The sequence below is a fragment of the Lissotriton helveticus genome, chromosome 11 (genome assembly GCF_964261635.1).
Source record: "Lissotriton helveticus chromosome 11, aLisHel1.1, whole genome shotgun sequence".
NCBI lineage: Eukaryota > Metazoa > Chordata > Amphibia > Caudata > Salamandridae > Lissotriton > Lissotriton helveticus.
Genome location: NC_136072.1, coordinates 455666238 through 455687535, shown reverse-complemented (window position 1 = coordinate 455687535; position 21298 = coordinate 455666238).

Below are 21298 nucleotides of genomic sequence, written 5' to 3'. Positions count from 1 at the left end.
GATATGCATTATGTTCTTCATATCATTCTACCACTACTTCTAGTTATTTACACACGCACAGAATGCTGGACAGACTGAACTGCCACAGCGGGTTTTTCTAAGCAAGCAGCACACCGTGAATTTATTGAGGGCGTTATATTCTAGTATGGGTTGTGTGCACATCTCTTGCACTAGGGACGATGTAGCCGGTAACTGCGCGCTGCTGGGGTGTTACTACAATAAACTTTGAAATCACCCCACCACCAGCCTGCTCATTTCAAATAAACAAAAGGATGCATAAAAAGAAATCATGAAGTGAAAGTAAATAAGAAATAGTCACTCCATACTGGCAATAAAGACCATAATGCCCGTAAAACTTAAAATAATATTATGTATTATACATTAAATACACTTTACAAAGTTAGTTGTCTCTTGGTTGCATAATACTCCAATTCTTGAAGTGTTTGTCGTTTTAGAAAGAGGAAGGTTGTTATATGCAGAGCTGCGAGTTAAAACAGGCGGCTCAAAAACTGTGAGGCTATGAAACAGTAAGTGCTTAAGTGACTTTGTTGCAAAAATTATCCTGTGCCCTGGGCACCCCCAACTTTTTGCTGACTGATACTGGTAGTAACTGATTTTGACTGACCCTGGGCTCTGCCTAACCAGGCCCTGGGCCAGTGCTAAGCTGAAAGAGACACACTAGGATACAGTTAAAACATCTAATATATACTAGGGTACACTATGGTGGTGTACCCCTCTAATTGGCATGACCTACCCCATAAGCCCCTAGTATATAATAGGGTAGGGGATTGAAACTACCTAGAAGTCCCCAGTACCTTGGGGCATGGCAGTTTAGAGGCCAGCAGTATTTTATGTACTTGCAAGTGTTCACTGCTGAAGCCTGAGGTCAGTTTAAAAGCAGCACTGGTTGCCCGGACAGCTTTTAAAAAGTAAATTGTGCCCAAACTCGACTATGGTGGTAGGGGCACTTAATAATGGATAACCTACAATGTTTTGGCATATTAGGGACCCCCAGGGTATCCCAGGGCTCGGGGGACAGATATGTATAAAGTGCACACTTATAAAATGAGTTTTTATATGCCTGCGTAAAGTGAAATTTCACATTTGACTCCCAACATTGTGGTAAAGTGCTGCTCAAATTCATTCGACTTTGATGCTAGGAGCACTGGGGAAGAGGGATCTGCAATATTTCTACAGATTCAGGACCCCTAAAGGCTTCCCAAGTTGCACATGTGGTGGGGTTCCTGTAGATATAAGGCAAGTACTTACAAAATATGTTTTTATAAGCCCTGGTGTTACAAAACTGGCCCAAGTCATTTTTCCCTTTGCAAATCCCATGCCCTATACGTTAACATTGCAGGAAGTTATTAAATAATAACTCCTGATAGGAAGGAGATAGCGCTACCGTTCAATTACTTCTCAGAATAGTATTGCTAAATCCAACACCATCATATTGTTAAATTTCTCCTAAAGTGTACATACAAGAAGTTACAAACAATAAAGTCTTATAAGTCCAAATGCACCCTGGTCTGCACTGATTGGTCAGAATTAAGTGGATTAGACAGGCTGCCTTGAAGAGGTGATAAAGAGCCCCTGGGGTTAACAAACTCTGCTGGGAGGGCAGTGTGCTGTTCCCTAGGAATGCCAGGCCAGGGGGTGGAGTTGTATACCATGCTCTTCAAAGGCAGAGGGGAGACCTTGGTGTCGGCTACACTTTTACACTTTTGACCCAAAGTCCGGGCTAGGCTTAAGGAAGGTATGTGCAGATGGTAGATGGTAGTGGGAGAGTTTAGGGTAATAAGCCATCCCTGGCGGTGTGTTTAGCCAGGTCTTTACTCGCGGCTGGAAAATCAGCCATTGTGAATTTGGAAGATTTGATGCACACTGGTACAAAATATTGCCACACTCTACAGGATGTGGTCATCACCTTGAGGAGGTACCCTGCTCCTATTGGTCAGGAGTGACCAGCTGCTTGACCCAGAGAATTTTGAATAAGTATCTGAGAGGTGCAGAGCCATCCAGATCTGCTGCTTGAAACTTATTGAAGCAAGAAGTGTACTGCTGAGGAGATTTTGCTGTGAATAGAATTCTAAGGCCTAACCTCTGAAGACTGCACCATCTGAAACTATAGCCATGTAGATTTTCTTGCTGGAAAATAACTAAAGAGTGGACTCCCTTAAAGCTACAGGTTAAAAGAGCTCAAATGGAACATCACCAACTAAATCTACACATTGGAGACCCATCAGTGGATTTGTAAGGGTTTTGTACCAGTGGATTGTGGGAACTGAAGTCCTCAACTTTCAAGGACCATCTTGGAGCTTCCAGTCCCTTGTAGTGAATTTGAGACACTTTGGGACCCCTTGGGGAACTTCAGGAAAAATTTCAAGAAGTTTGGAGAACTTTGGACCAACTTTGAAAAAAATCTCCTTAGAGGGACCGACCCAGCCTGGTCAGCCAGGCCTCCTGCCTTCAACCGCCAGCCAGCCAAGCCAACCAGGTTTGTCCCCCTAAAAGCTCCATAGGTCCAACTTCCAGAGATTGACCGAGACTAGAGAAAATCTGAAGTTAGTGATCCCTCACAGGATCCGGCTACATTGTAGTGTAGTTCCTATATCCCAGATAGGCTCTGCGCATTGGAATAATAAACACTATAGATTTGACATAGGACTGAGGTCAGTATGTCTCCATCGTGTACATTAAACTTAATTACTTGTGTGTGCCAGCTAACTCAGAGGTCACTAGAAACTTTATCGAATGAAAAAGAAGGGAGTAGTTTCTGACAACCGCATAAACATGACAACTTTGTTTCCCTTAGAGTCGAAACAATATCTTCAGAGTCGTGGAAACTATAGATAACCGTTTCACTCAGTCAGTCATGCATGCTTCGTTTCTACAGAGTTGCGCAGAAATAGAGAGACGGGCGTTTCAATAAAAAGTGTTTATTGAACAGTCTTCTTTCTCATGCAAGTGTCGCGATCGTCAGCAGCGCAAGAATAAAAAAAACGCCACTAACCTTTCCTCTTGTGACCAGCAGAGACGATGCCTGATGTGATTCCCCCCAATTTCCCCTAACACAACCCCCTACAGAGGAAGGCAATCAATCTGCGTGAAATTGTGCCCAAGGGGAAAAGGGAAGTGGATAAAATAATAAACCAGCTGTATTGTCTGTACTCCCTTCAAGGTCTGGTCTAAGGAGCTGCACGGCCTCAGGAGGGATAATGTCACACTGCAGAACAGGAAGACAAGATAGCAGGGCTGAAGTATACTCAGAGATAGTAATGTCACCAAACATATAACATTTATCCTTCTATGCACTCACCAGAAATACATACAGCTGGGAACCTAAATATGATTATGTATGCCAGGTATTTTTAGGGTAAGCGAATTCTCCCCAGAGTAGTAGGCATACGATGAGATCAGGAAGACCAGAGCTTAAACTAATGAAGGAGTAGCAAAAGATGTAGTACGAAGAAAAAGTACCAAAGTTCCTTTTAAAAGTAACAAAATCCAGCTAATTGTGTTGTTGGCCTCACAACACCAAGCTTGGAACAATAACGGCAGGATCCGCAAACACTTCAGGGAAATATCAAAAAGACTCCATAAATGTCATGAAGGAAAATCACGGTTTGGAACTGAGCTGCTTAACGAGAGGAATATCTCCTGCAATCAACGTTCCTTTACAAAAGGCAAATGGTTAACAGAAAGTATTCCTAGAACAAACAGAAATACGGCCTTTGAATTCTGAGAGTAATGCATCTTGAAAGAGCAGACGCAGAGTGCTACGATTTCCTGCCTGCAGAGTCGCGTAACGAGTAAACGCGTACAACGCGTTTCAAGTTACCGCGGCCCACTGGAAGCACAATAAATAAACAAGTTTGTTCTTACGGTGGAGGCGGTCCCGCACTCCTACCGAATACCTGGTAAATAATGGAGCACACTCGGGACGGCAGAATGTTATGGGAAACGTGGCTGAGCAGGAACAGATACACACGGGAACCACAGCTTCTTCTTCACGCTGGGATCCGGCGGGGAAACACCATCCGCCATTCCGTCTCAAAGGTGAAGATTGTCAATCACCTTCCCATTGTGGAGGAGGTGCTTATAACAGAACTGCCCCGTTCCTCTCTCTGGTTCGCCCCTTGGCCTTCTGGTAGTTGTAGTTTCTGAGGCCCGTCTGTACTTTAAAACGGGATTTAACTCTAGGAATGGCATGAGGTTGAGACAGGGTTCTGACCCCTGAATAGGAAAACGCTACAGCAAGAGATATGAACTGCTACAATTGTAAGACAGAATGCGAAGTATAATGTGTACAGCGTAAACAGTAATATAAAATAATACTGTAATAGCATGGTCTGTTGCTATGACATATATAAAAATACATACATAAATGGTCTGTTGCTATGACATATATAAAAATACATACATAAATAACACACGCTAAAATACTCAACTGGTGCTTTTAAATAATCCTACCCCAGTGTACCTAACAAAATTCTAGTACGAGGGAAGAAGTAGGTGCTGTTTAGTTATAATCTAGTTTAGTTTAGTTTTGTCAAGAATTTCCAAAAGTTTCTCTAGGTTCTAATCAGCGCCATACCTTAGAATGAGAGAGATTGGTATCTCTTTTCTCAGGACTCGATTCTCTAACACCCCGCAAGGGGAGTCAGAAACACTGGAGCTGGATTCTCGGTAAGGAGGATGACCGCTTCTGGTTAGTGTGTCAGTTGGGGAGATGACTTCCTTCGGGACTTGCTGTGGCGAGCCGCGTCGTGCAAGTAGGTAGCTGAACCGCACCGTGCCTTGCCATAGCAAGTGATGGTATAGTTATATCTTGAAGGTGTTTAGGAATGCCAGTATTGACGTAAAAGTTGGGCACAAGAACGTCATGAATGAACCCCTAAGGAATAGATGTTCATGCATAATAAATGAGTTCTTGAAGAAATCAATACTCAAGCAAGGGGAAGTCCTAAAGGCTTTAGAGTCAGGTTTTCCAGAAACTCATTGTGACGTAGATGAACGGATATAAGTAGCCATGCCTGTACTTGGGTAGCATGGACAATACCTAAATAAGGGCTGGATGTCTATGCCTATATAAGGGCAATGTGAATTGTACCTATATAAGGGCATGGATTCGGAAATTCATACGGAATCTAAATCGATACACAACACCCACTCTACTTTCGTATGTACGATGTTACTAAATTCTAAACATGATAACGTATCTAAAATGTATCTACACACGAAGCGCTAAAAACATGTTTCAAACACATTGTAAATAATGTATTTGAACTGGTTGTAAGCATAGAAGTGCAGTGGTGCTATACACATTAAAGCAATGTTTCATTCAATTTGCATTTCAAGTGTCAACATTTGATTAGAATTAGTCATAAAAATATACATTTATGAAATGGCTCGTAAATACAGAAGAAAAGGGCCGAAACCATTTCATGTCAGATTACATAAAACTGTTTGTATGTGGACAAGAGAAAAGAAGTGGGGTTGGAAGCGCACACCAATTAAAGGTACTCAAAAGGTAATCAAATATTGATAACAAATAAACAATCTTAACACAATTGGTGCAGCAGTGTAACCCTCGCTGTCTAACAGGGGTCAATAGACAAAAGTTGAAAAATGCTACCAAGACGGTCGCAACACTGCGCACTATCCACAAATGGTCACAAAGTGACCCTGTAGGTCATTGAATACAATTTAACAACCCTATATCAAAAATGAATCACAAGAATAGCAAATATACTTGTAAATGTAAATCTTTACAGGTAATTTTTCAAAACCCCCAAAACATTTCTTACATTGATATCATTTGTTAGTTGCATTCACATAGAAATCAAAAGCATGAATTCCTTATACATGTATCTTGAGAACATTTACAAAGAGACAGATAATCAATTGTTTACGATTTTTTTTTTTTAATGTGGGCCCGATGCATTTCGGGACCTGAGAGTCCCTTCTTCAGGGGCCAATCTACAAAGAAAACAATGAACATATATCACTTAACATAATTGCGTGAATACGCAGCAAGAGGAAAAAACAGCAGAAAGTTGCACGTAAGTACATAAAAGTCTGTGGTTAAATGATGGTATTGTGATCAGAAATTACCAATGCTATAAAACAGCCATGTGTAGAACATATAGAAGGAACCAATGTACTCCACATATCCAAAAACGTAATGATAATAAAAATAATGATAGTAAAGGGACACGTGAAAAAAAGTGGATAGAACCCTTCACCTAAAGTATGTGGGTTGGAGAAAACAACAAGTGTGGAAGTAAACCTTATAATAACTGCAAAGAGACCCCTGTACTATAAAAATACCTGTCTGTCCTGTGGGGAGACCTTCTGTAACACAAATGGGGATACCATTCAATAAAGGAAACCAGTGAAATGTAGTGGCTAAACACTACTGCACACCTTCAATGTTATCTAATGGCTACACACCTGAATATATACCAAAATAACCTCGGATAAGGTAGACAGTGGAGTCTTCAAAATCTATAACGGATACCTGCAATTTTCAGGTGATGCTGTGGGTGGCATGAAATATATGGATCACCATAAAACTAAAGCTGTATTGCAAGATTAATAACCAATGGTTACTACTAGGGTCAAAATAAAACACTCACCAAGTGAGAAAAACACGAATAGTCACAACTTTGATTCAAAGTCTTTTGTTGGAAACAGACTCCCTAAAAAAAGGGGAATAATAGTAATTATTAGGCCTTCAGTACTCGAAGGCTTTAATGTCGGGCTATGGTTTTAAAGGAGGGTTTACTAGAGGGCCAGTAAACTTACCGGTTCTAACCGCGAGAAGAAACAACATTCTGGGGGTCTTCTGAAAGAGAAACGATGCTGATCTCCACCTTGCACAATACTTAGCCAGCGTTCCACACGGTGTTTGGAGATGGAAATAGGACTAGTGCCAAAAATGAGGCAGTGCCATCTTGGAATGGTGTTTGGAGATGGAAATAGGACTAATGCCAAAAATGAGTCAGCGCCATCTTGGAATGGTGTGTAAACAGAGGAAAAAATTCTAAATGGGTAAAAGATGCTGGGATGCAAAAGAGAAAGAAACGGCGTTTGCGGAAAGAACCAAATGCGCGGCGGACCTAAGGGAGCTGCTTAGGAGGATGATGAAGTAAACTGCAAGTCAATAAGGTGATGGTCGGTGCAAAACAGACCGGAAAAAAGGATATAACTAATGAAAAACGCGCAGATCAAAAATATAACATTGGGTGCCACATAAATATGAAATAAAAATGTGAAAAGAACCTATAACAAAAAATAATGAAAAGGTGACATGCACCGAATGTGTGTCAGAGAAGAAAGGTAAGAAAATGTTAAGATGAAGAATCAGGAAAATGTACATGGTTATCCCTTAACCCCTTCGACGCTACGCCTCTCGTACGCTCATGACAAGCTCAGCTCGTCATGAACCGCGGGTTTTAGAAAAACGCAGCGCACAGCGGGAAAACCGCTAGCGCGCATGCGGTTAAACAACAATTAACTCCGTAGATGCATACAGTGATGATAAAATAATGACATATGGACATTCAAAATACATAGAAAACAACGGAATTGATAACATTTATCAATAACAGAAAAGTACATACAATCTATATATCACAAAAAAACGTGGACATTTACATAAGATTAATACAATTGATCCTCAGTATGAGCGCTAAACACATGTAGTGCTGTTGATCAATTAAGATGCTTGTGCTACAAAAAACAGATCATATCGAGCCAATCATTGAGCCCCACTGGATGCATGGTTCCTAGAAATTGAATCCAATGTATCTCCCTTTGTAGTAATAATTTGTCAATGTCTAGACCAGTTCTAACCATGATTTGCTCAACCACTTGTACTCGCAGTTGGGATATCATGTGGTGGGCTTCATCCCAATGTCTTGCCAAACTTGAGGTGGTACTTTTAGTTCGAATCCGGCTCTTATGCTCGGTGATTCGCACCTTAAGTTTACGCGTGGTCTTACATATATAGGCCTTGCCACAGGGGCATTTGATGCAGTATATTATGTTGGCCGAATTGCAATCTGTATTGTGCTTGAGGTGTATCTTTTTGCCTGATGTGGGATGTGTTAAGGTGTTTCCAATGGTCACATTGTGACAGTGGGTACAGTTGTTACAACGTTTGGTCCCTGTGAAGAGCCTTGTCTTATCTGTGATGGTAGGTCTTCCTAGAAGTGAGCGTAAGTTAAGCCCTTTAGTGTAGGCGAATAGGGGTCTCTCATTAAAGATACCCTGAAAGTCTTGCTCAGTCTGCAAAAGGTCCCAACGGTTAACAATGATCTGTTTGACAGCCTTGGAAACAGTAGAATATTTGGAAACATAAACCATGCGTTTATTGTCCTGTTTATTAGTAGGTTGTAATAGCTCATCATGTGTTTTCTGAAGGGATTTTTGTACACAATCCTGCACAATCTGCTCAGGGTAACCTCGATTGAGGAATTTCTGTGTGTATTCTTGCATCTTTGTCTGACATATTGCAGAATCTGAACAGATCCTGCGAATTCTGATAAATTGGGAGTATGGAAGATTCTTAAGTAAACTCCTAGGATGAAAGCTGGTATGCAGAAGCGTGCTATTGCAGTCTGTCGGTTTGGAATATATTGATGTTTGAAATTGATTAAAAGGTGTTTTAAAGACTTGAACATCCAAGTAATGAATGGAATCCGAGCTGATGTTAAAGGTTAAATGTATATGAGGATTCAAATCATTAAGTGTGTTGATCATGTTAATGAGTGATTGTTCAGTGTCCTGCCATAACAAGAAGATATCATCAATATATCTGCAGTAAAGGGGTATTTTATCCCACCATGTTTTGTTTGAAATGATATGGTCAAACTCATACTGCGACATGTATGTATTAGCATACGCCGGGGCTTCAGAAAAGCCCATGGATGTCACCGTGAGCTGAACAAAAAACATATTTTGCCATTGAAAATAGCTGTTGTGTAAACAAAATTTCAAAAGTTGTAAAATAAATATTTTATCGATCTCAATACTGTCAGTCTGGAGTAGTGCCCACTCTACCGCCTCTAGTCCAGCCGAGTGTGGGATCGAGGTGTAGAGTGCTGTCACATCTATTGTGCATAGCAAAATTTGAGCCTGGGGGTCAATATCAAGACCAGCTAATGTTTGCAGGAAATGGGTGGTGTCCTTCAAGTAAGTGGGCCATTTTTGAACAAAAAGCTGTAGGTAAAAGTCCAAAAATCTCCCGATAGGCTCAAAAATGGACCCACAACCCGACACAATGGGTCGGAATGGGGGATCCTGGGCGTCTTTATGCATTTTAGGAATCATATAGATTCTGGGGCGTCTAGGATGTGTTGTAACCAAAAATGCTTTAGCTGGCTCATCTATCGAATCATTGTTGAGAGCTTCCAAAAGTAGAGTATCAAGCATTTCTTGTAATTGCGTAGTAGGATCATAAGACAGTGCCATCTACGTAGATGAATCATTGATGTGAGCCTGAACTTTGGATTCATAATATTGGGTGTCCATCACGACCAGGGCACCCCCTTTGACCGCTGGTTGTAAGGTTAAAGTCGGATCATTAGCTAAGGCTGTAATGATCTTGCGTTCATGTGGATTGAGATTATCGTGTGTTTTGGTAGTAAAAGACAGTTTCTTAATTTCATTGTGAATAAGTGTCTCAAATGTGTCCAATGTCTTGTGGGACACTGGTGGCATGAAAGTGCTTTTAGGTTTGAATGGGCTGACCCTTGTAGATGGAAGATGGGGGTCTGGTGGAACCACATTAGTGAAGAAGTGTCGTAGCTTTAATAGTTGCATGAACTTAAACATGTCGGCCTGTACCTGCAAAGAAGTGGTGGAATTGGTGGGTACAAAAGACATCCCACGGTTAAGTACTGCAATCTGTTGGGAATTAAGTTGTTGAGAGGAAATATTCATGACTAAGTCACGATCTTGCCGCTGCGCAATGATCATCCGGCTTTTTCTTTGTCCTCGCCTAGTCTTTCTGTTGATGATATGGCACCTTCGGCCTGACTGGTGGGGGATCTGTCTAGATCCTGTACCTGTACTAAAAAAGGTGCAGTAACCGATGGTGGAGATGTTTCTATGCTAACGGTTGAAGGTCCTGCTATTTGAGATTGTATAACTTGTTGGGCAGAAATACAAATGACTGTCATGTCCTAGGCTTTCTTCTGAGGAGTTAGTAGCTGTGGTGGTATTTCATGGTACAAAACGTCTTTTGGAATAAATTTCAGCCCAAGTATAGACTTCATTCAGTTTATAGTCAATCGTATCACGTTTATATTTGCGTGGTTTACCCTCCTGTAGTTCTTTTTCATATTCTTCCAATTTCTGATTAAGGACCTCAAGTTGAAGTTTCCAGGCATTAGTTTCAAGCCTAGTCTGAAGTTCCCCTTTAAGTGTGTATATTTCTTCCTCTAGTTCCCTAATGGTTTTGGACAATTCCTCAATGATTAGGAGTATCAGATCCAAGCTGCACTTATTAAGTATAGCGTACCATTTATCCATAAAGTTAGAATTTAAATGGAACCGGAATATCAACGGTTTAATGGCTAATCGTAAGCCTCGGGGTATGCGCTTTTTCCTCTCGCTGCGTATTCACGCAATTATGTTAAGTGATATATGTTCATTGTTTTCTTTGTAGATTGGACCCTGAAGAAGGGACTCTCCGGTCCCGAAATGCATCGGGCCCACATTTTAAAAAAAAAATCGTAAACAATTGATTATCTGTCTCTTTGTAAATGTTCTCAAGATACATGTATAAGGAATTCATGCTTTTGATTTCTATTTGAATGCAACAAAAAAATGATATCAATGTAAAAAAAATTTGGGGGTATTTCAACAATTACCTGTAAAGATTTACATTTACAAGTATATTTGCTATTCTTGTGATTCATTTTTGATATAGGTTGTTAAATTGTATTCAATGACCATTTGTGTATGTGGACAAGGTCATATATTGTCTCTGGAAGTATTCAAAGAATTCTTGTTCTCTATGAATAGTTTACTATAAACAGATTACTTGTGCCAAAAAATGAAAAAATACAAATTTGGGAGAAAGATATTAATCCTAGGAAAAAGTTCCAAAGTTAGTACCTTGTTTTTGAAAAAATGAAGGTCGAATTCAAAGTCTCTCAGAACACTGTGTGCCAAAATCAAAAGTCAGTGTTACAGCTGGGAGAAAACATGAAATCTTCTATGTTTGTAGATAAAAAATTGTCTATCTTTGTAGGCGAAAGTTGGATTACCTTGTTTAGAAGGTTAACCGCACAAAGATGAGAAGCATCGCCTTCAGCATTGGTCGTATGAGCAATGTTCATATCAGATGTTACCTGCGCGCCTGTTGTTTCCTCTCCTACCTCAGCAGTAGCAATTTGCGTCTATGAGATCCTTAATGAATGCCGTAATCAGAATGGGTAGCTGCTGGGGACAACACAGAGCATGGGCCCTCTACGGGTCCAGCAGAGTATCAAAATCCGTTGGCATGACTGATGGGAGTGTTAGACAGATGTCTAGCACGCATTCTTCACCGCATAGCAGGCAGCGTAGAACAGGTAAGATGCAATCTTGCCAGATTGGCCTGAATGACAGAAACCATGTGGTATTTATTTCTCGTAGACGAGGTAAACCTAGAATTTGAACGATGCGCTCACAACACTTCATCTCCAATAGAGCTCTCTCTAAGGTGCTTGGAGTAGTGGTGGTGATTTGGCTTGCCATATCGTAGCAGTAGGAGCAAAAAAAGGATCACTGCAACGAGTCCAAAAAGCAGTGGCAGTCTGCCAAACACAGAGTGCAAGAAATTGGGAAGTATTCCGAGGACTCCTTGAAAAGGTGCTAACAGTCCTGAACATACATTCTTAAATAGGTCATATCTTAAACATGTCTGATATGAGCGGTTTTGTACTTCTAACATTTCTGAGAAATGTGTAGGGCAGTTTGTATTAAAAAGGGAATGTATCTCGGCAGAAGTCCTTGCAATTTGTAGATCATAGGTCTCTTTGGCCGAGGTCAATGGCACATTTTTTGCAAAAGAAGGGCTTTCATTCTGCTTAGAGTATCAATTCCTATAGAAGAGATGTTCAGTGAAGGCCATAACGGCGACTCGCTGGCTGTCTTGGTTTGTGGAAACAAGACTTGCATACAGCAAGTGACCCTGGATGACACAGTTACTAGATATGGTATAACTGGAAACATGCCACAGCAGCTGTGATTGTTCAACATGAGGTAATTTCCATTTGAAAGTTGTCCAAAAATTGAATCAATCACTGCAGCTGGTGAGCCTTGCAGGTGACAGGATAAGTTGTTAGAGGAGCCATCGCAGGCCCCGTGTAAATTAATACCCTGACAAAGGAGAGAACCGCTTAGTCTGTTTTCACAGTTTGAACCTCTAAGAAACCCTTCACACCCACCACTCACTCCAACATCTGTGTATATGGTAAATCCCAGGATGTATTGATGTACTCTTTACCCAACCTTTCATATTTGCCTGCTGGTATGTTTTTCAGGCAATACTGAAAATGGAAAATCGTAACCGGCAGAGTGATTGTTCCATGTATTCTGTAGCTGGTTTTTCTGTCACTGTGAATGATAATATTTCCAGTTTTTCAATGCTCAGCACCGTATAGTCTGCTCCTGTTTGTGCCAGTTTGATCTGTTTATCAGTGAGATTGAATTCTGAAAACAGTGACGTAGGCACATAGCCTGAACATAGGTTTTGGAGCGTCCAACCTAATAGCATGATAGAACGTAACTGAGCCTGACCATGTTGCAACATGACCAAGTCTTGTTCCATGATGTCTATGGCAGGAGACACAATGCTGTCCAATGAATATATCCTGGACGACAGAGTCGTTAACCCATTGTCAACTGCAGAGAGAGATTTCTCTAAATTAAATACAATCAAATTCTCTCATTCATTCTGCAGTCTCTGCTTGAGTAATCTTCCAGATTTCGTTATATGCAGCATATATACCGGCATATGTGAAACGTTTTTGACGCGGTTTTCTTGGTCCTAGCAAGAATTACCTAAGGTCTGCGCCATCTTTAAGTAAAGATAAGTGTTATTTCACATCCTGTAGTGTAGCTTTCTGTAGCCAATCAAGGCATAGCTTCCCCACATTGTATGTTGTTATTACTCCAGGATGCTGTCTTTGAACATATCGTGGGTCTGGCCTATTGACTTTGAAACCTTGAGTTTTGTTCAGGAATCGATCTTGACAGTTATTTGTGTCTATGGGCCAGAGCAACCATTTGTTCCAATCTGGATCTGCTGTGATGCAAAATATTATGTACGTCGACCTTCCCCCGTGTAGAGCTATTACTTGCAGGGATTGGTATGGTCGATGTGCTCATGTCCTTGATCTTGGCTAACCCAAGGTAAGACGTTGGTTGGACAGTGTCATCCAAAAACATAATTTGCTCAGGGATGATACATACTCTAAACAAAGCTTCTACCCCTCTATACTTGCCAATCTTTTGAACCCCAGACAGTTTTTGTCTCAATGTTGTCTTTCCAAAAGTCAAAACCCTGTCTAGACAGATGGGCATAAAAGACTGCAGAAAAAATCTGTTTTGTATTGGTCAACATACTTTTCATTCCTTTTTTGTTTACATGTCTAAAGAAAAACGTTTCTGGATTTTATACATTGAACCCTGAAAAATATGGAAACTTATTTGCTAAAGTTTTTGAGCAACCTTTGGAGGTGTAGGACAATGTTCCCATTGGTTATACACATATAAATTTCTAGGCATTGCAGATTTGTGCAAGAAATGATGGCCCTAATGGTTATAACAATACATTTGTTCATAGTCTGATGAACCCTCTAATTATTCATGATTTGTGAACACTGAAGACATCTCTATACCAGACATCATGTTATTAACAGTCTCGAAGTCCCAATCATCTGAAAAGGTACTAGAGGTAATAAAGTTACTTAATGAAATCTTGAATAAGTGTGCAATCTTCAACAGCTCCGACGGGCCAAAAATGTCATATTCTGTTTTGTCCCAAGCTATACCATCAGGTATAGGAACAGCTGTGATGTTCACTGCTGACAAGTTTCTTTGTTCAGGATGGGATGATTTGTGTGACTTGAGGAGTAAGTTGACTTTCTTACTTGCTTTGTCCATTTTGACATATCTTCAATTTATCAGCATACGCAGAGTTTTCACTAGAGTTAAGCAAAGTAGAAGAAAACTAGTTCCCAGCACAATCCAAAGTTCAATCCATGGTGAAACCAGATACGTATTTTCCAGGTGCGAAAAAAGTCAGTTCCTTGTTCTTTGAAAGTTATTTTTGCTAGCGTTGTTTCAAGTTCACTGGGATCCTCAGAAAACATATCAAAATTAATGAAATAGCCAGAGGCAGTTCTGTCAATGGTTGGAATTGCATCCGCTGAAATCGCTGGAACCACTTGATCACTTGTTACTTTGTTGTAGACAGGTGTTACTTCGTTGTAGACAGGTGTTTTATGACAAACTGTTATTTGGGTCTCAAGAGGTACCAGTTCCATAGCTTTGTTGCTTAGTCCTTCTTTTCTCACTGCAGATTCTTCAATGGTGATGAGCCTCTCAGTTTGAACCTCTTGGATTGTAGCTAGAGGAGTGTGTCTGCTACATTGTGAGAGTCCACTTGGCCTACTGCTTAGTATTGGCCACATAGTGTGGTTTGATCAGGGTGATAGACACAAACCTGTTCTCATTTTTACCAGCAAGGGGCGGCAGTATCACTGTTCTTGTTCCGTGGACTGCTAAGACAGGTACTGGTTGTCTGTAAGAAGGCCCAAATTCCTTCTTGTCCGTGATCTTTTCTCTTACTAGTGTAGTGTAGTTCCTATATTCCCAATAGGCTCTGCGCATTGGAATAATATATCCTATAGATTTGACGTAGGACTGAGGTCTACTAGGTCTCTATCGAATATACAAGACTTAATTGTGAGTGCCAGCTAGCTCAGAGGTCACTAGAAACTTTTTGAAATCACAAGAAGGGATTATTTTCTGACAATCGCTTAAAACATGACAACTTTGTTTCCCAAGAATAAGAAATGTATCTCTAGAGTCGTGGAAACAATAGATAGTTATTTCACTCAGTCAATCGTGCATGCTTCGTTTCACCAGAGGTGCAGAGAAAATAGAGAGACGGGTGTTTTCAATAAAACGTATTTATTGAACAGTCTTCTTTCTCAAGCATAAGAAATGAACGGCTGCAATCGTAATACTTGTAAAGTACAAAGGGTACTATACGAAGAGTATTATAAAATAATACTGTAAAAGCATGATATGGTTTCTGTGAGAAGTTGGCCTGATATATGATGTTTCCAATTCTGGAACCACCCTGTATCAGTCCAAACAACCCTTATGGTGTCTGGTTGTAAGTCAACCTTATTAGACAAGCTATCCTAGGGGTAGCATGGACTAAGCAGCCTAAAGGCTTAACTTAAGAGGTCGTGTTAAGCGAGCTGTTTTACCACATGCAATCCTGTAATATCAAATGAAAGGACACCACACAAGTATATATTATAAAAATATATGTATTTATTACTAAAAACAATCCCCAGTATTCTTTATGAATAAAGGGGCACAAGCGTTAAATCAAAAGCACAGTATAACATACAAAGTTGCACAATTTTGGATGAGGCCTAGGGGCCACTCAAACCATATACTAAAAAAATGGTATAAGAGATACCAATCGATCAGTGGTTAGGCCTAGGGCCTAGGGAATCGCTGGGAGCAGTCGGGACTAGCAATGCTGAAGTCGGGAAAAGCCCGCGGGATTCGGGTGCAGCACGTAAAGTGCGGCCTGCATCAATGTAAAGTCAATGGTGCGTAAAAGTTACAAAGTTAAAGATAAAAGACACTTCCGCTGAACCTAGAGGAACAAAACTTAGGACACAGACCCCAGAGGTGTGTACCAGTGTGGGAACACCGGCGTTGCAATGTTACCTCACCCACGGGAAGTGGGTGCACAGGGTCGAAGTTGAGTCGGGTTTCGTCACACAGGTTCTTGGTGCTTGGAGCTGAAAGGGCTGCAGGCGAGGTGAAAGAGAAGTGTCCGGTGGAGTCCAAGGGTGGACTCAAGTCGAAAAGTACCTGAAAGCAGAGGGGACAGAGTCTGGGTCACTCAGCAGTGACCAGGGTGGAACCAGGATGGAACCAGGCAATGTCGGGCGCAATCAGGTGGTTGTCGAGGAGCTTCTCTCCGCTGTCACGTGGGCTCTGGGGCATCTACGACGTCCAGGAGCGGGTCACGATCTGTCCCACGCAGGCTCTCGCCGTTGGCGCTGTTGGCTTCAAGATTGGAGCAAACAACACTTGGCAAAAGCAATCCACGCGAAATCCGGGAGATTGCTTCTCACTCGAACCAGGAGGGTCAGAGTGGGGGCTCCTTTTCAGGGGAGCTGGTGCAGATCTGGAGCAACCAGAATCGCAGGTCGAATTTCAAGTTTCGTTGGTACAGGGGCCACAAGCTGGCTGGCAAGTGACCGGACCAACGCGTTGAGCCAAATGGAGCAGAAGGGCCCCACGCAGCACTCGTCAAGTGTGGAGGGCTGAACTTCGGTGCAAGAGTGGCTCAGGGTTGGGGCTTCTCAAACCCCGGTGTACAGCTTCGAGGGTCACTCGTGGGCTGCACGGTCAGCGTCTCGTGGTCTTTTCAAGATGGCGTGCCCCACGCTTCCGGTCGCCTCCACGGGTCTCAGCTCTGCAGGGACTGTGGATCGGGCTGTTGGAAGGCAGGCAAGCTTGATCTCGTCGATCTCTGTCGCTCGAGTTCCGGCGGGAACTGCAACAAAGCAGACGTCGATGGCTGGATGGTGCCTGTTTGCACAGGGTGGTCACTCCTTGACCACAAGGGAGATTCTTCGGGCTTCTACGTCGAATAGGATGTCGAAGGGTCCAGAGTTTCGTTTCTTATGTTTCATCAGGATAATCTGAAGTGCATTGGCACTGCTCCCAGTCTTATACTAATCTAGGGGGCTGGATTACCTGCTAGGTCCCCTCCTATGGGTGGGACCCAGGAAGTGGGTGGTTACACCCCCTTCCTTTGATCCTGGCCGCACTGGGACGGGGGCTGGAGTGCCCCAGAACCGGTTTGGCCGGATTATGCAAGGGGCAGCCTTGTGCTCCCCAGGCACTGACTGGTTTCTTTCAAACCTCCCTGCTACAATCCACTATCTCCTGTCTAGGGGGGTGTGACACCTCCCTGCGACAGGAAACCCTTTGTCCAGGCCTCCTTGGCTGAGTTTCGGTCAGCTTCAGGGGGTCAGACTTGTGTCTGTGGCAGAAGCATCCATTTTGTGGATCTGAGGCCCTTTTAGAAATTAACCGCATTGAAGTAAAGTAACATGTCTTACCCCTCTAGAGGGGTGGAATGCTATCCCCGTCGCCAGAACTGGCGAGGGGATAGTATTCCAAATCGTATGACACCTTACACGACATGTTTTGATAAAGCCAAACCAGAGTTGCTATATAACCGCGAGGATTATAATGCACTTAAGAGTATATGGTATGGCATTATCCTGAAACAGCTTAGGGATTTGTTCCCGACGGCTGCAGACAGGCTCAGCTCATGCTAGAGCTCCATATCACATTAAACCACGCACTCTGCCTCCAGGATTGTTGAGGCCTGCCATAGGAGTGGCTCACAGGTTTATATGTGTCCAGATATAGGTTCAGATATAGGTATACTATATCTAAGCAAGGGGTGATTACACCACCTTGCCCCAGCTGAGTGATCAGCCAGTTGTGTCAATTTAAGAACCAGCCAGGGGTGGCAAAAGATATGCTGCAGCCCCTGGTAGGCCTTGGTGGCCCCTATGCCCTGGGCACCTATAGTGCATTATACAGGGGCTGACAAGGAGTCCATTTCCAATTGTGGTATGTACCTATAGCACATGTATCATTAATTTAGTGAGAGAACAGCAGGCTGGGGGTCTGATCAGCAGGCCCACAGCCTCAGTAGTCGAAAACCAGTGAAGCAAAAAGCAAAAATTTGGGGTGACCATAGGATAGCAGACCCTACTCTCCTACACAACCCCCCCCCCCCAAACGCAGGGACATTAAACTAACCTTGACCAGATAAGTCTTCATGTTCTAAGTGGAAGTACCTGGAGAGACCATCTGCATTACCATGGTCAGTCCCTGGGCGGTGCTCCACTGTAAAGTCCATCCCCTGTAGGGAAATGGACCACCTGAGCAGTTTGGGATTTTCACCCTTCATCTGATTTAGCCACAAGAGGGGCTTATGGTCTGTCTGAACTAGGAAGTGAGTTCCAAACAAGTAGGACCTCAACTTCTTCAGGGCCCAAACCACAGCAAAGGCCTCCCTCTCAATGGCTGACCAACGTTTCTCCCTGGGGGTCAGCCTTCTGCTAATGAAAGCAATGGGCTGGTCTTGACCATCTTGATTAAGTTGTGAGAGCACAGCTCCCACCCCCAACTCAGAAGCATCTGTCTGTACAATGAACTGTTTGGAGTAGTCAGGACTCTTCAGGATAGGTGCAGAGCACATGGCCTTCTTCAGGTCATCAAATGCCTTCTGACAGCTAACTGTCCACTGAACCTTTTTTGGCATCTTCTTGGATGTCAAGTCATTTAATGGTGTCACAATGGACCCATAGTTTTTCACAAACTTTCTGTAATACCCAGTCAGGCCCAAGAAGGCTCTGACTTGTGTCTGGGTAACTGGGGGAGCCCAGTCCTGTATGGTTTGGATTTTGCTCTCCAGTGGTTGAACCTGACCTCCACCTACTAGGTGGCCCAGGTACACAACCTTACTCTGCCCTATCTGGCACTTTGTAGCCTTGATAGTCAGGCCTGCCTTTTGCAGGGCCTCCAGAACCTTCTTCAGGTGGATCAGGTGATCCTCCCAGGTGGAGCTAAAGACAGCAATATCATCTAGATATGCTGCACAAAAGTCATCCAGCCCAGCAAGGACTTGATTCACCAACCTTTGGAAGGTGGCAGGTGCATTCTTCAAACCAAAGGGCATCACCACAAACTGATAATGTCCACTAGGGGTAGATAATGCTGTCTTGGCTTTTGACTCCTCAGCTAGTCTGATTTGCCAGTAGCCAGCTGTCAGATCAAATGTGCTCAGAAACTTAGCAGAAGCCAATCTGTCAATGAGCTCATCTGCCCTTGGAATGGGGTGAGCATCTGTCCTAGTGCCAGCAATGAGTCCCCTGTAGTCCACGCAAAATCTCATTTCTCTCTTTCCATCTTGGGTATGAGGTTTTGGCACAAGGACTACTGGGCTGGCCCATGGGCTCTCTGATGGCTCAATCACTCCAAGCTCCAACATCTTTTGCACCTCAGCCTTGATGCAATCCCTGACATGGTCAGGTTGCCTGTAGATCTTATTCTTGACAGGCAGACTGTCACCAGTGTCCACCTCATGGGTGCACCAGTTAGTCTGGCTGGGTGTGAGTGAAAACAAATGCCTGTGGGCCTGCAAAACTTGTCTGCAGTCCATCTGTTGCTGGTCAGTGAGGCTGCCTGCCAAGGCTACTCCATCAACTGAACCATCATCAGGGTTCTGAGAAAGTAGGTCTGGGAGAGGGTCACTCTCTTCCTCCTGTTCCCCATCTGTGGCCATGAGCAAGCTCATGTCCTCCCTGTCCACAAATGCTTTCAAGCGATTCACATGGAGCACCCTGTGGGGGCTCCTAGGGGTTCCAAAGTCCACCAGGTAGGTGACTTCTCCCTTTTTCTCAATGATAGGATAGGGTTCACTCCATTTGTCCTGGAGTGCTGCTGGGGCCACTGGCTCCAGTACCCACACCTTCTGTCCTGGCTGGAACTCCACCAGAACAGCCTTTTGGTCATGCCAAGCTTTCTGTAATTCTTGACTGGCCTCCAGGTTTTTGGATGCTCTTTCCATATACTCAGCCATCCGGGAGCGGAGACCAAGTACATAGTCCACTATGTCTAGCTTAGGCTTTTTGAGAGGTAACTCCCATCCTTCCTTCACCAAACACAATGGACCCCTCACAGGGTGGCCAAACAAAAGTTCAAAAGGGCTGTCGCCAACCCCCTTCTGTGGGACCTCTCTGTAAGCAAAGAGCAAGCAGGGTAAAAGAATGTCCCATTTCCGCCTAAGCTTCTCTGGTAATCCTTTTATCATTCCCTTGAGGGTCTTGTTGAATCTCTCCACAAGCCCATTGCACTGTGGGTGATAGGGTGTGTTAAACTTGTAGTTTACTCCACACTCCTTCCACATTGCCTTCAGATAGCTAGACATAAAATTAGTGCCTCTATCTGACAACACCTCCTTTGGAAAGCCCACTCTTGAGAAAACTGCAATGAGGGCTTTTGCCACCACAGGGGCTGTGGTGGTCCTCAGGGGAATAGCCTCTGTATACCTGGTGGCATGATCCACCACCACCAGTATAAATCTGTTTCCAGATGCTGTTTGAGGATCCATGGGACCCACAATATCTATTCCAACTCTTTCAAAGGGCACCCCCACCACAGGTAGTGGTATTAGGGGGGCCTTTGTTGTGCCACCTGACTTACTACTGGCTTGGCAAGTGACACAAGAACGACACAACTCCTTGACATTTTCTGACATATGAGGCCAGTGAAAGTGTGAAACAAGCCTGTCCCACGTCTTGTTCTGGCCTAAGTGTCCTGCAAGGGGAATATCATGGGCCAAGGTAAGAAGGAAGCCCCTAAACTTCAGAGGTATAACCAACCTCCTGGCTGTACCAGGCTTGGGGTCTCTAGCCTCTGAGTAAAGGAGTCCATCATCCCAATACACAGTATGGGTACCTTGGGCATCCCCAGCAGCCTCAGCAGCAGCAGCTTGCTGTCTGAGGGGTTCAAGTGAAGGGCAATCTAATTGAGCCTGCCTCAGGTCTGCCCTTGAGGGTCCCCCTGTCCCCAGAAACTCAACCTGGTCAGGTTCAAGTTCCTCAGAGACAGTCTCCTCTTGGATTGCAGAATCAGTTTCCTGTGAAACTTGATCCTCAACCTGGGGCAAGGTGGAAGGCTCAGCCTTTCCTCTCTTGCTCCTTCGCTTGGGTTGTGGTTGGTCTATTGTTTCAAGATCCACCACTGGTTCAGGAAGGCACTTCTTAGCCTGAGACCTTGTCACTGCAAGGACATGAGCTGAAATCCCTAGCATTTCTGCATGAGTCCTGTACTCCACTTCTGGCCAAACTGAGCTTTCAAGATCATTGCCTAACAGACAGTCTACTGGGAGGTCTGCACTCACAACTACTTTCTTTAGGCCATTTACCCCTCCCCAGGAGAAGTTCACAAC